Source organism: Tursiops truncatus, chromosome 6 (genome assembly GCF_011762595.2).
Source record: "Tursiops truncatus isolate mTurTru1 chromosome 6, mTurTru1.mat.Y, whole genome shotgun sequence".
Taxonomy (NCBI): Eukaryota; Metazoa; Chordata; class Mammalia; order Artiodactyla; family Delphinidae; genus Tursiops; species Tursiops truncatus.
In genome coordinates this window covers 112,654,608-112,662,477 of record NC_047039.1, presented here as the reverse complement: position 1 = coordinate 112,662,477, position 7,870 = coordinate 112,654,608, and the positions used below count along the sequence as shown (strand labels likewise).

General features: G+C 59.1%; 1 long non-coding RNA gene across 1 annotated transcript; it reads right to left on the bottom strand.

Annotated features, from left to right (window-relative positions):
- Nucleotides 1-214: 214 nt before the first annotated feature.
- LOC141278911 (uncharacterized) lies at nucleotides 215-6,403 on the bottom strand. Its single transcript, XR_012332315.1, has 3 exons — nucleotides 5,177-6,403; nucleotides 1,051-1,178; nucleotides 215-516 (listed from the first exon to the last, which is right to left on the bottom strand). It is a non-coding gene; the product is annotated as an uncharacterized lncRNA (long non-coding RNA).
- Nucleotides 6,404-7,870: the final 1,467 nt, after the last annotated feature.

The window sequence follows — 7,870 nt, the reverse complement described above, 5'->3', positions numbered from 1 at the left end:
TCTGGGACGCCCCTCCAGACGACCAGTGGGGCAGGGAAGCCGGGGGTGAGCCTCTTCTCTAAGACTCTGCATAGAATCCGGGGCAGGGGTGTGGTCATGACTGATCTGACAGCCCATAGCCAGCTCTGAGCCTGAACACTACAGTCATGGTCTTGAAGCAGAAAGAATGGGTGAGGAACAGGTGAATGAATTAAATGCAAACCCCAAGGCGCAAGAAGATATTTACAGCACGGAAAATTGATACAGGACTTGAATTCAGAATATAGAAAAGCAAATCTGTAAGAAAAAGACCCAAATCCCAACTGAAAAGTGGGCAAGAGACTTCAACAGGAACTTCAGAAAAGAGGTTCTTCAGAGAGCTGATAAACCTCTGAAAAGGTGCTTCACCTCACGAGTAATCAGGAAGATGCCGGTTAAAATCACAGTGAAAATCACTGTGGTCCATCCGTCCGATGCAATATTATTCAGCCATAAGAAAGGAATGAAGTACCAATACACGCGACCACAGGGGTGAATCTGAAAAACATTATGTTGATTGAAAGGAGCCAGACACCACAGGTCACACATTATGCGATTCTGTTTCTATGAACTCTCTAGAATAGATCATCTCTAGGGACAGAATGCAGATGGCTGGGTGCCAGTGGGGAGGGAGGATGGGAAGAAATGGCTTAAGAGTTGAGGGGTTTTACTTTGGAGTGATGGAGATGTTTGGGAACTAGACAGAGGTGGTGGTAGCACGACCTCGTGGATGTACTACGTGCCATGGAGCCGCTCACTGTAAAGTGGTTAATTTTATGGTGTGTGCATTTCACTCAATAAATTACTTTTTTAAAAACCACAATCACATACCTGCCTAAATGGCTCAAGTTAAAGACAACCGACAAACCACGTGTCAGTGAGAACGTGGAGCAACTGGAACGCGCACGCGTGAAAACATGCAACCCTGGCGACTTAGCAATTCTGCTCCTTGGTCCATGCCCAGCAGAAATGCGTACGCAGGCGCAAGCAAACACGTGCGCCAGGATGTCCATCCTAGCTGTTTTGTAATACCTCCAAGCTAGAAAAACCCACGTCCATCAAAATAGGATAGGTCAGCGGATGGCCACATTCCATAAGAGAATACTGTGCAGCGACGCGGGTGAACAACGATTGCCACGTGGACCCATTCGGTCGAAACTCTGAAGTAGAACGCAGAGGGAAAGAACTTTAGGCAGAAATAAAAACAAACACTTGTGCGATTCCGTTTATCCGTAGTTCAAAACAAGCACATTTTATCCCACTGCCTTTGAAGGTAGGGCAGCGGTCACCCTTGGTGGGGGCCGGGGAACAGTGTTGGGGGATGGGGGGAGGACTGCTGAGACCCACATGATGTCTTATGTAGTAGGACCAGCGGGAGCCAGGAAACCATTACGGGACAGCCGTTAGGGAGAGGAAATTGAGTGCTCGGCACAGAACTGGTTCCCTTCCATTTGACTCATTCGTTTGTTCAGTGAATACCGTCAGAGTGACTAGGACGCACTCAGACCTTATCAGGCACTGGGGAAATACATATGAAACTGTACGACCCTATTCTCTGAAGCTGAATGTCTGGTGGGGAGACAGCTGGGCAAACAATGACAACAGGTGTGATAACTGTTTTCAAGCAGACAGTACAAGGGAGCACAGAAGCTGTAGAAAGCACTAGATCTCTTCTAAACACCAACTAAAGGCTCCCACTGGTTGGGAGGTTCCACAGGCCTTATCTTTTAACCCCACAATTACCCTCTGAGGTGGTGTCCTCAGTTTCCCATGACCAGGAGAGGACAGGGCACTGGGAGAGGGCGTGTGGCTGGGACCGGAGCTCTGGAGCGGTGGGGTGGGGCCTGCCTGGCCGGTGGGTCTCAGTGGTATCCTCCCCACTTCGAGCCCGAGACCACCCTGAGTCTGCCGCCTGTGGACCCCTGTTGCCACTTGGGGCCTCTCCTGTTGCCGGGGGCGCACGGCTGGCCTTGTCCCAGGCAGCAAAGGCAGACAGGTTCCACATGCAGCTGGAACCCTGGCTGGTGCTGCCCTGAGGACTCCAAAACCTGCTTCTGGACCATGGCTACGCTTGGCCCTAGAGGCGCCATCCACCTCCGACCTGTCTTCCTGGCCTCTGGGAAGAGGGTGATGGGGCTGGAGCGGATAGACAGTGAGCCGAGCGGGGCCTGGGGGCAGGGGCGTGCCACCTGGCCTGGCCCTGGGTGAACGCGACCATCCAAGCACCAGGTCACCGCTAGGGAGAAGCGGCTGTGAGGGGCCTGCCGTGGAGGGACTGACCTGGGCTAGAGCTAGATGTGGGAGCCTCACTTCACTGAGAACCCGAGAGGCCGCATGGGGTGACTTCTGAGCGGCCGTGGCCCTGCTTCCCATGTGGGCCCCCTGGAATGTGCAGCTCCTCTGGGAACTGAGGGGCCAGGGGGTCAGGACGCCAGGCCACACGCCACCTGTTGGGCCCTGAAGCTGATGCGTTGGCCAGGAGCGGCACGTGGGGTCACAGGGTGCAGGGTGGGCTTCAAGCGGGCCTGAGAGCCGCATGGTGTGGGCACATGGATGCCCATGGCATTTCTCTGGGGGTTGGTCCCAAACGCTTACCATCAGGTCAGGACCCCCGGTTTTGGTGCCCCCCCTCTTTTACGGGTACACTGAGCTGCAGGTCCTCCCCACCAAGCTAATGCAATCGAGAATGGGGTCCCTGGAGCCAGTGAGGCGGGCGGGAGGTGGGGTTCACTTGGATGGCGTAGCCCAGGGGATGGGGAGCCACGAAGACCCTGCCCCCCACCTCGCTGGCCTATTCTCCCCCAAACAAGACTCTAGTGTTTTCCATTCCCTGCTTAAAAACCACCCAGGGGTCCCACCAGGCTCCGGCCTCTGTCCCTCTTTCTGCACACCCCTCACCTGTGCACGCTGGGCCTGGGGCAGAGCCCACCTCCTTCTGGCCCCTCGGCTGGGACCCCCTGTCCTGCTCCCACTTCCTGGTGAAAGCCCCCTCTCCCGAGACGGCCCCGGGCTGCTCCCCGGGCTGAGCTGAGACGGCCCTGCCCTTGGCTCTTCTCTGCTGTTGCCGCCTTGAAATCGTTCCCACTTGCGGAACACGGGCCCCCATTTTGCGCTTGCGCTGAGCCCTGCAGATTCCGCAGCTGGCCCTGTAGGGTGGGCACGTTTCCTCCCGACCTCGGATGCCCTTTGGCATCGCAAAGCAGAGAACGCCTCTTGACGGCGTCACCCCACACAGAGACCCGGGACAGTGCCCGCGCCCAGGGTGGGCGGGCCCAGGCATCAGCCCCCAAGAGGGTGCTGTGTCCCTCCTGGCCTACTATTGCCACCCAGAGCCAGGCCTGATGGCCACCCGTCCCCGAGCGGTCCTGCACTGTGCAGACATTCAGGGGCACTGTCCCCAGGACTCCAGTGGTGCTGTGGGACCCCTGAGCCCACTCCCTCATCCCCGCCCCGAGGCTGCACTCTGCTTCGGTCGGAGCAAACGAGTACGCATAGCGGGTGCCCGAGAAACTTCCCTCTTCTTGGTCACCACCCTTTCCTGAGAAGGAAACCCCGGCGAAGGTACTGGCTGTGACCCTGCCCCGACCTCTGACCCTATACCCGGTCTGCAGGCTGCTCTGGCCACACTGGCCTTGCTGCTATGCCTGGGGCCTCGCTGGGCCCAGCAGTGGGTCGAGAAAACACCACAGCAGGACGCTTAGGGCTGAGTCCCAGGCCTGGTCCCTCCGCCCATTAACCAGCTCTTCCCAAACGGCCTCCTCTTTTTGGACCTCGGTTTTCCGCTCTGTAAAATGGGGGCTCAGACAATCTGCTCTCTCTGAGTGCTGTGGTTCCAAGGGGGAGGGAGAGAGCTGAGCTGCCAGGGTGGGCCTTCCTGGGGAAGACACGCCAACCCGGGACAGGCCCCAAGGGCCTTGGAGTTGCCCCTGTCTTGTCTACCAGCTGGTTTTTGCCCACTTTGGGGGTACCAGGCACTCCCTAAGTTTCTGGGTGTTAGGGGTAGGAGACGGATTAGCAGACACAATGAACAGCACAGTGAGGAGCCTGGACTTTGGCCTGGGTGACGAAGACAGAGGGTCCGTTCACGGAGGTAGAGCCCGCAGGAGAACACAACGTGGGAGAAAAGATTTGGGGCCTGGCCAAGGTCAGTGAAAGGTGGGGCAGGTGGATCTGCAGGTGCGGAGCTCAGGAGAGGGGCTCGAAGCAGGTGGAGATGGGAACCCAGCACCTGTGCGTGCCCCCTGGAGGTCACGGGGTGGTGGTAAAGGCAGAAGACCACCCAAGACCGGGCCCTGAGGGTGTCCAAGGAGACTCCAGGAGCAGAAGGAGTCCTGGAGCTCCAGGGGAGGCCGTCCCGAGGCCCGGGAGTGGCCAGCTGCGTTGAGTGCTCTGGAAAAGAGTGCAAACCCCAGGACGGAGGAGCGTCCATCTGCTTGTATCAGTCACGTTTAAACATTTCTGGATCTTATGATGCTTTGACGTTTTGGGGGCTTTTCGGTGAGACTGTCCCTCACCAGAGGGGAGCAAATTCCTGGAGACAGCAAGCCATTCCCTGCAAACAGGCCTTTCACATGCAGACCAACAGTCCAGAGCCCACCGCGACCACCTGCCTCTCTAACTCCTACACAAGCCAGGATCCCCAGCCTTGAATCTCCAGCCAGGTAGTTGAGAGCCAGAGGTGCCCAATGGCCCAGGGCCCACTGGAGTGACTCAAGCCCACCAGTGCTGAGCCTGCCTCGCCAGGCCCTAACCTCAGAAACCACAGTGGAGCTTCTGGGCCAAGCTCCCCCTCCCTCCTAGGCTACGGCCCACCCTGGTGCTTCCCCGTGTGGCCCTGCGTGGCCCGGCATGGCTCCTCCCCTTGAAAACTCTAAGTGGTAAACTCTTCTTCGATGCCATTGTTCACCCGTGTCCTCCCTTGGTTACCTCTATAAATTAAATCCCGGGTACCATGGTGAAACGCCGCCCACTGTACCCCTCCCGGGTGGTTAAGCTGTGCCTCTTCCCGCCTTGGTTCTCACAGATGCACAGCCCACAGCCTCTAGCCGAGCGAGCGCTTTCATAAACGGCACAGATTACATCCTCGGCGAGAACATGCTGTCTTTCCAACCTCCCTCTGCCCCCTTCCTCCACCCCTGCCGGGGGCCCAGACACTTACTGAGTCTTTCCTGGTTTTTTCCTTAGTCTTTTGGCCAAAAGATGCCCCAGGATAATGAAGAAATGTATTTACAGTAGCGATATTCGGTCTGGTGGTTTCTGGAATGAGTTAGCCGCAGGAGAATTTCTGAGCGGGTTTTTTTCCAATGTGGAGGCAAGCGGCGGGCGGGTCACTGGTGAGGTTCCTGATGCTCTAGATTCTTCATCCTGAGCCCTCAGCAGAGCCCGCTCCGTGGCACGTGTGCCCACGGGATAATGCGCCCTGGGCTTGCAGCCACCGCAGAGCCGCTGGGGACCCTGAGTGGCAGGGAGCTGACCCAAGGGGGGCTGCGTTCGGGTCCCTGTAATTGTGTCCCTTCACCCACTGAATGATCCAGGATCTGAAAGTGAGGTATTTATATCTGTTCCTCAATCAGGCCCCGTAAGACGCCGGGCTGGCGGTGTTCCCCGGCTGCTAATCTGGGGCCGACTGTTCCAACACACTTGGGTTCTTAGAACAAAACAAAACTTCCTTCGTTTCAGATGTTCACTAATTTAAACTGGCCCTTGGCCACGGGCTGTGCGTCCCCGCCTTTGTCTGTGGCCGCCTCCCTGCCCCCATCCAGGGCCCCTCCGGCGGGAGGTAGCAGAGGCGTCGGCCGTCGTGAGGCCTCGACTCCAGCCTCCGTGGACCCGTGTGCAATGAGAGCCCCAAATCTGCTCTGACTCGCTGTGCAAACATCCTCTGCCCTCCGGCCTTGCCGTCCCCCTCCCGCCCGACCACCAGGCCCCTTGGGTTCCCAGGCCCGGGCCTCAGGGTTCTCTGATGGGGGACACTGCCCCCCCCCCAGGTGGACAGTGCTGGGTGAGGCACCGGGCCAGCGGGCCGCCTGGTTCTGGAAGCCTCTCCCGACAGTCTGAAGTTCACCTGGGGCCACCTCTGCCGGGGGCTGGCCTTCTCAGGAAAGCAATGGGTCACTTTCTGTCTGCTCTCAGGGCCGGGAAAGGCCTGGCTGTGGGTGAACGTCCACGTCGAAGTCAAGCCGCCTTGTCTTCAGGCTCCGAACAGCCCCCTGGACCTGTGCCCCCTCCCCCCTCCACCTGGCGGCCCCTTCTCACTGGGCATCACCCTCCGAGACCCTCACCCTGCAGTCCTGCTCTTCCTCTGTGCTAAGCCGCGTCAGCACTGTGATCACTGCTTGCCTTCTGCCCGTCCACTGCCAAGCTCAGGCCCCACCCTCCAGGCACGCCGGGAGCACAGCTGGCCGCGGGTCACTGTTGGATGAATAACTCGGGCAGACCCCACTGTGATAGCCTGCAGGCATCTCCCACACCCTCTTGTCCTCCAGTCTCAACTCTCGGGTGAGCGGGCATCTTGGGCAGGGACTCTCCCTCCTCCCTCCCTCCTCCCTCCTCCCTCCTCCCTCCCTCCTCCTCCCTCCCTCCCCCCTCCTCCTTCCCTCCCTCCCTCCTCCCTCCCTCCCTCCCTCTTCTCTCCCTCTCTCCCCCTCCTCCCTCCCTCCCTCCCTCCTCCCTCCCTCCCTCCTCCCTCCCTCCTCCCTCCCTCCTCCCTCCTCCCTCCCTCCCTGCCTCTTTCCTTCCTTCCTTCCTTCCGTCCTTCCTTCCTTCCTTCCTTCCTTCGTTCCTTCCTTCCTCTGTCCATCCATCTCTCTCTTTTTAGGCTGGTTTCCCTAGGGCTCAGCATAATTTAACACATAAAATGTGCTCCATCAACACGTGTAGAACGACTGGCTCAGTGAAGAGGCCTGGCAGGAGCCCCTGTGAGGACTCAGTCTTGCCTTCAGCAAATATATAAGAAGCGTCTCCGGAGCGCCAGGCTCACGTGTGCTGTGCTCGGGGTCCAGCCGGCTGGGCCCCTCTCCAGTGCCTCAGGGCGCCCCCAGGTCTCCCCCTGGAGGGCGGGTAAGGGTGGGGAGCCCACATGGGTCCACGCAGCAGGGTCTGCCGTGCGTGCTGCTCTCTGGGGCCATCCTCCAGGCCAAATGCCCATGTTGGGATAATTCCGTGGTCGGGGCAGGTGTTAGGTGTGAGGACCCTTGATCCGGGGCATCCTCTGCTGCTGGAGCCTGGGTAGGTGCCTGCACGTGTGTGGGACTGTGCTGTGAGGCTGTACCATGCCCCATCCCTGGGCAGCACTTAAAAAGGACACTCCCCATGCAGGACTGGACACAGAGCAACATTTCCTCCTCCACAGGAGGCTTGAAGGTGTCACCCGCCTAGTCCAGCCAGGTGGTGGCCACAGAGACCTCATCTGCTAGATCACGGGGGTCCCCTGCAAGGTCTGGAGGGATGGCAGGGCATGCAGGAAGCCGGAGGAGCTCCAGACCTGGTTTTCATCCTCCGGTAGCCCAGCATGGCCCCAGGGAGTCACGAGGAGCGCCTGCCGTGGACATGGCGTGGGCAGTCAGGGGGAACACGGGCAAGGCCCATCTCAGCGGGTGCTCCGTGCAGGACCCCAGGAGCCATCACCCCCCTGTCTCCCTACGAGGGTTCCCCCCTCCCCCCAGCCAACGCGCCCAGGAAGGACGGGTCCGATGGATCGATTCATCGATGCTCTGCCCTCGGCCACTGAATGCTGCCCAGGACTCATGTCTGAAGACCCACTGTCCCCCGGTCTAGTAACATACACTCATACATGGGAGGCCGTGCTCCTGCCGGAACACTGCAGGCTCCGTGGTGAGAGCGGGCACTGGTA